General features: G+C 39.1%; 1 pseudogene; it reads right to left on the minus strand.

The window, feature by feature from the left end:
- Positions 1–305: 305 nt before the first annotated feature.
- Positions 306–965, minus strand: LOC143863307 (F-actin-capping protein subunit alpha pseudogene; annotated as a pseudogene).
- Between the last annotated feature and the right edge of the window lie 6,883 nt (positions 966–7,848).

Raw genomic sequence — 7,848 nt, forward strand, 5'->3', positions numbered from 1 at the left:
ATCAAGGTAACATATAAGTATGGAATTGAACCCTATCTATGTCCTACTCTCTAGTCCCCGACATCAAAGCTAAAATCAACCAGAAATTGAATCAAAGAGCCGAATTAAACATGATCCGAGTTCAAAGATGAAAACCCCATTTCCCAATTTTTCATGAACAAGATCCATAGACATGCAGTATCTCAGTCCCAAAGAATCACATCATATTTGAATTAAATAAAAGCAAGGAGAATTACCTGAGTTTTCTCTTTCTTTTTTTATGAAATTGGATGAGTTTCAGATCTCGGATTTCTTTGATGGATCTCTCAAGTGAAGAAGACCCTGAATGAGATGAAATCCCCAACCTGCATCTTGCCTCTTAATTCCACCACTTGCACATCATCCTTAAATTCAACATTCTATATTGAGCGCCAACTTCCATTGCAAAAATTTTGAGGACTATGTCTAGTAGCAGAAATCACCACTGCCAGCTCAAAGCTAGCCCCTGGCCCTTCTGTATCTTTTCCATTGACCTAGTAAACCGAACATGTTCCTTTTGGATAAGTTTCACCAACATATTTGACAAGCTCAGCATCCAGTGCTCCTCGAGATTCTTCAATATAAGAGGATGGAAACTCTTCATCAGTAGCAGATCTCCCCTCTGTACAAACTTGTTTGACATGGTCGATAGTAGCAACTTGGCAAGTCCTGGGGTCAAGTTAATCAATCTCGTCAAGCTCCCCAAATGTTGTAATGAGCACATCTCCAGTTCTGTTAGGCATTTCGAGAGAAACCATGTGAGCTTTATTGTAAAGAGGAAATGCTTCAGAAAACGCCGTGTTGTATACATGCTCGTCCATCAAAACCGATCTAATGTCTTTGGCAATGTATTGAATTTCTCCAGCAGGGGAATTGGTGAGAAACCATTTGCCAATCTCTTTCTTTTGCTTTTCATCGAGCTCTGATTCTACAGATTCACCCACCATGGATGACTGTGAGAGAGATCTGGGAATTGGATCGGATTTAAGGTGGGGTCGGATTTAATGGAGGAGGGTTTGAAGGTGTAGATGGAGGTAGAAGAAGGGTGGCGATGGTGGCTGGGATGGGGTTTTGCTAGGGCTGTAATGAGGGTAATAGTGGAGGCAATGGTGGCAAGAGGAAAGAGATGGGCAGATTTTGATGGAGGCAATGGTGGAAGATGGGAATGAAAAAAAAAGAGATGGAGAAGAGGGTTTTGATGGTGGCTAAGAAGATAAATCAAATGGGTTTGGGGTAGAGGTAGTGGCTGAGGTAGTGGTGGGAAGTGGATGAAGGACCGGATCTAATGGAGATTGTGGTCGGATTCCGGCGAGAATCCGACCGGAGAAGAAGGGTTTGATGGTTTGGGTGAAATGGGCTTCGAGAAGAAAGGGAGAAGAAGAAGAAGAAGATGGAGAAGGTGGGTGGCGGACTCGTGGCGGGGATGGGTTTGGCTTGCCGGATTCCGGCCGGAGTGGGAGGCGAAGATGGCGGCTCCCCTTTTCTCTTCTCCCTCTGTCTCTCTCTCTCTCTCTCTCTCTCTCTCTCTCTACTGTATGAAAAAAATGAGAAAATCCTCCTCTCTCTCAGTTCGATGGGTTTTTTTTTATTAAGAGAAGTGATATATTCGTACCCCCCCTTCCTCCTTGGACAACCCCCTGATGCGTGATTTCCGAAAATTTCTAACCAACAGGGGGGTCCAAGTCGAAAACGGGGCAAGAAATTTCTTTCTCTCCACATGATTCTTAACCCCCTGATTTGATCCAAGGGCCACTAGGGATTGCTTGTGAAGGAAGCAACATAAAATTGCCAAGAATGCCCTCTTTTACATGGGAAATGACGTATTTCACCCCCATTTTCTGAACTTGCACCACAACACCGTCCTAACTCGTTCGCTAGACAGATGTGCTCAAACTATCGTCCTAACTCGTTTGCACCACAACACCGTCCTAACTCGTTTGCCAAGAGTGTTTGACTAAACTTCACAGGGACCTTGGTGGGACCCTAAGCTAGCCTAGGGTGTAATTTGGGGTCATAACACACTAATTTGAAAAAGTTATGCACAAAAACATGGAGGTACAGGGCACGGTCAAAATGGGGTGTCTACAGATGCCCCTCTTTGGCAGAGTGTGCTTGTCACACGAATGACAAAGCTGACAAGACAACACATTTTGGCCGACCCGATTGTCAAAACAAAACAAATTTTTGGGTTTTGATTCTAAAATGGTATTCACTAAGGTAAAACAACAAAGTAACACTACGAGACTCAAAGACTGAAAGCAAAGCGGAGATAACCTCTCACTGACTCTTAACTCGGTGCTTGTATCAAAGATTGAAGATTTTGATTGACAAATTAAATCAAGAATCACTCGACTAATTATCAGGTGCTAAAATGGGTAAAGAGTATTTGAGACGACTCAAAATCGGATTACGAAATTATCAAGATGGGTAAAGAATATTTGAGAAGACTCAAACTTTCAATACCAGAATACAAGACGAGTAGAGAATGTTTGAGAAGACTCAAACTATCAATACCGGAATAAAAGATGGGTAGAGAATGTTTGAGAAAACTCAAACTATCAATACCGGAATACAAGACGGGTAGAGAGTGTTTGAGAAGACTCAAATTATCAATACCGGAATACAAGACGGGTAGAGAATGTTTGAGAAGACTCAAACTATCAATACCAGAATACAAGACGGGTAGAGAATATTTGAGAAGACTCGAACTATCAATACCAGAATACAAGACGTGTAGAGAGTGTTTGAGAAGACTCAAACTATCAATACCGGAATACAAGACAGGTAGAGAGTGTTTGAGAAGACTCAAACTTTCGATACCGGATTACAAAACAGGTAGAGAATGTTCGAGAATACACAAATTTTCAATACCGGATTACGAAACGGGTAGAGAATGTTTGAGAAGACTCAAACTTTCAATACCGGATCACAAAATGGGTAGAGAATGTTTGAGAAGACTCAAACTATCAATACCGGATTAGAAAACGGGTAGAGAATATTTGAGAAGACTCAAATTTTCAATACCGGATTACAAAACGGGTGGATAATGTTTGAGATGACTCAAACTTTCCATACCGAATTTCAAAATGGGTAACGAATGTTTGAGAAGACTCAAACTTTCAATACCGGATTACAACACGGGTAGAGAATGTTTGAGAAGACTCAAACTTTTAATACCGGATTTCAAAACGGGTAAATAATGTTTGAGAAGGCTCAAACTTTAAATATCGGATTACAAAACGGGTACAGAATGTTTGGAAAGACTCAAACTTTCAATACCGGATTTCAAAACGGGTAAAGAATGTTTGAGAAGACTCAAACTTTCAATATCGGATTACAAAACGGGTAGAGAATGTTTGAGAAGACTCAAACTTTCAATATTGGATTTCAAAACGGGTAAAGAATGTTTGAGAAGACTCAAACTTTCGATACCGTATTACAAAACGGGTAAAGAATGTTTGAGAAGACTCAGACTTTCAATACCGGATATGATGATGATATATCGAGTTTTTTTTTTTTTTGGAATCGATAGCCAAATCATTCAAAACGGGTAAAGAATATTTGAGAAGACTCAAACTTTCGATACCGGATTACAAAACGGGTAAAGAATGTTTGAGAAAACTCAAACTTTCAATACTAGATTACAAAACGGGTAGAGAATATTTGAGAAGACTTAAACTTTCAATACCGGATTACAAAACGGGTAGAGAATGTTTGAGAAGACTCAAACTTTCAATACCGGATTACAAAACGGGTAAAGAATATTTGAGAAGACTCAAACTTTCAGTACCGGATTACAAAACCGGTAGATAATGTTTGAGAAGACTCAAACTTTCAATACCGGATCACAAAATGGGTAGAGAATGTTTGAGAAGACTCAAACTATCGATACCGGATTACAAAACGGGTAGAGAATATTTGAGAAGACTCAAATTTTCAATACCGGATTACAAAACGGGTAGATAATGCTTGAGATGACTCAAACTTTCAATACCGGATTTCAAAATGGGTAACGAATGTTTGAGAAGACTCAAACTTTCAATACCGGATTACAACACGGGTAGAGAATGTTTGAGAAGACTCAAACTTTCAATACCGGATTTCAAAACGGGTAAATAATGTTTGAGAAAACTCAAACTTTAAATATCGGATTACAAAACGGGTAAAGAATGTTTGGAAAGACTCAAAGTTTCAATAACGGATTTCAAAACGGGTAAAGAATGTTTGAGAAGACTCAAACTTTCAATATCGGATTACAAAATGGGTAGAGAATGTTTGAGAAGACTCAAACTTTCAATATCGAATTTCAAAACGGGTAAAGAATGTTTGAGAAGACTCAAACTTTCGATACTGTATTACAAAACGGGTAAAGAATGTTTGAGAAGACTCAGACTTTCAATACCGGATATGATGATGATATATCGAGTGTTTTTTTTTTGGAATCGACAGCCAGATCATTCAAAACGGGTAAAGAATATTTGAGAAGACTTAAACTTTCGATACCGGATTACAAAACTGGTAAAAAATGTTTGAGAAGACCCAAACTTTCAATACTAGATTACAAAACGGGTAGAGAATATTTGAGAAGACTCAAACTTTCAATACCGGATTACAAAACGGGTAGAGAATGTTTGAGAAGACTCAAACTTTCAATACCGGATTACAAAACGGGTAAAGAATATTTGAGAAGACTCAAACTTTCAGTACCGGATTACAAAATGGGTAAAGAATGTTTGAGAAGACTCAAACTTTCAGTACCGGATTACAAAATGGGTAAAGAATGTTTGAGAAGACTCAAACTTTCAATACCGGATGGGATGATGATATCTCGAGTTTTTATTCTGGAAGCGACAGTCAAATTGCTCCTAACATAACCTCCCAGAGGTCAGAGAGGAGGAAAAAGAGTTAAAACATAGCATAGCTAGAAGCGGTTATGAAAACATGACTTTTACCAAAGGTACAACTCAAAGAAATTTGATGAAATCTTGCGGGCGTCGGCCCCTTTAAAGAAGTAAACCAAAAACTCTGCTTGTATTTTGAAAATTGCAAAACTGAATTCCAAATTCCAATGAGGATTTGATTTTTTTTTCTTTTTTTTTTTGAAAAGAAACTGGAAATCGAGGGTCCATAGTAATAACCATGAAGAGCCACGCATGGAATCAAAGGTCCATGGCATTATGCCACGAAGAGCCAAGAAGAGGGTCCATGGTAATAAACCATGAAGAGCCTAGCAATAAATCTGAGGTCCATGGTAATTAGCCACGAAGAGCCCCGCTGGAAAGGAATCAAGGGTTCACGACAATAAACCGTGAAGAGCCAAGCATTAAATCCGGGGTCCGCAGCAATAAGCGATGAAGAGCCCAACAAGAACAAAGATAAGTAATGAAAATGAATGGAATGATCATGGATAGTGGGTCCATGATATACCTTAAAGGATATATCACAAAGAGCCACTCATAAAGAAAGGGTCCATGGTGTACCTGACTGGTAGACCATGAAGAGCCAAGAATGAACAAGGATAATGACAAGCAATGGAGATGAATAGAATATGGATAGTGGGTCCATGATACAACTTGAAAGGCCGATCACGAAGAGCCACTTGGGAAGCAAGAGTCCATGGTATACTTGAATGGTAGACCACGAAGAGCCAGGAATGTATAAGACTTACACAGAGGACTTACTGATTGGAGAATTAATTTTTCTAGGATTAAATGTCTCTTGCCGAGAAAATTGGGAGTACGAGTTCCTTGCTGAGGATCGGACTCAGGTAGCTTGATGGGGTTTTCCAGGTCTTGACCCTTCTTTAACATGTGAAAAACATTCTGCTGAGGTTTGAAGGTTGCGGGAGTAAATTCTAGACTCCGCTGGGGAAATTGATTTTCTTTGGAAATTGACTCTTTTAGAAAGAGGGCTCATTTGAAGAGTTCAGAGATTTGGCTCAAGACGTGCTCGCATCTCTCTTATCTCAACTTGTTGTAAACATTGGCACTGATTGCGTTTGTGTGCTTGATATCTTTTATGACGCAAGTCATAAAAGATGTGCGTCATAAAATATGACTCTAGTATATTATACTTCCATGACAAGAGTCTCAAGGAAAGTAGAACCAGGATAGATAAGGAGATTTTGGATTTGCATGGGTTCTTTGTTTTGGAATAAAGATGGGAAAATGGCTAAGCTCAAAGACTTCTCCTTTCATTGACCACTATTTGAGGTTCGTTCTTTCCACCACCCACTGCTTGAAACTTGACATATTCAACTTGTCCGTACAGGATACCTAAACCAGGATCTTTCATTTTGGAAGGTATGCACCCCTTCCTTTCAGTGCCTTACAATGTGGACCTTGAAAGAAAACACATACAAATGAGGAACAAACTTCCAAGGACTCTATCAAAGAAGATGTACATTATTCAAGGGACTCAACTCACTTTTGATTCACCTTTAGATAAAATGTGTTATTTTATATGGTAATGTTAGCCACCCTCCGAGTAATCTCAAAAGCCATGTCAAGACTCTCTAATTTCCTCCATCGGGATTTTCGTCATGGTTATTACCCCTTCGGATTGCTCAGTTTTAATGCCCCTATTTTAAAAGGTGTCAAAGTAAATCTCACTAATACTACTCGGATTCCGAGATCCTGCCCTGTTTGAGAATGCTTCTCCGTCTCCTTGATTTCTCTCTTCAAAAGAAGTCACAACTCAAACTTGGAAATTCTGCATAACTGAAGAACTCCTTATGTATCTCATCAATTCTCTCTTCATGGGAATTCTTTGCCTCTAACTAGATTGCCTCTTCAAATTTTCAATCCAGCAGACCGCTACCCTTACTTTGCATAAGCCAACCCTTTGGCTATTGACTTAGTAAGAAAATAACTTTCACCTTTCTTTAGGCCGCCCTTTCGGGTTTTCAACCTAGTAGGTCTTCAGACTCTCGTTCTTTTTTTCTTTTTTTGCTTTCATTTGCTTTGAACCTTTGCTTGTTTCACCAGATGGACTTTCTAGGTGGGCTTGGGTTCAAAAGGGTTGGATACCTAAGGTTCTAAAGATTTGGATCGAATCTGATCTTGCCAGACTTCCTACGTACCCTAAAAATGGAGGATCAGATCCGCGTAGTTCGTTTTGGGGTTTTCAAAGAATGGTTTAGCATTTAGCTTCAAAATTTTGAAAAGGAATAATTTGCTTTTATCCCAAAGGTTGACCGAATCTGAATTAATCAGACGCCCATGTACCCCTGAAGAGGTGGGGATCAGGTCATAACGTAGTTCAAATAAAAATAAAAATGCCCCTGGTTTATAATGTGGTTAGAAACAAATGGTTTGATTTAGCTTTTTAACCCAAAAGGTTCACAAAAGGATTTTAAAACGTTAGGATCTTGGCTATAAAGGCTCAAACGTCCAAGGATGGCCTCCTGGTGTTTTGACTTGCAAGCTCTTAAATGCTAAGGTTTAAAGACTTTTGAATATTTTTATCGAGGAGTCTGACAGTTTTTCAGGCAAGACTTCAACCATAATGATCATCTCTTCATCTCATAAATCTCGAATTCATGTTCAAGATTCTACAACTCTTATTTGTCTCCAAATGTTTGAAGACGATTCTCATGTTCAATCTACTCATTGACTCCATCATTCTGGGTCCTTGATATTTCTAAGGAGTTGTCTTAGGGTCACATTCCCTTCTCTTTTTGTTTTTCCTCATATTCTTCTTTTCTTTTTCTTTTTTTGCTTTCAGACATGTGGAATGTCCTTACTCTTGAAATGTTTCACCTCGGAATCATACAAAAAATATGCAGCCCGAGTTAAAAATAATAATTTTAAGGCTCAAATCCAGGACTTT

The sequence above is a fragment of the Tasmannia lanceolata genome, unplaced genomic scaffold, assembly GCF_043159265.1.
Source record: "Tasmannia lanceolata isolate RefF3 unplaced genomic scaffold, GAP_Taslan_0.1 ptg000044l, whole genome shotgun sequence".
Lineage (NCBI taxonomy): Eukaryota > Viridiplantae > Streptophyta > Magnoliopsida > Canellales > Winteraceae > Tasmannia > Tasmannia lanceolata.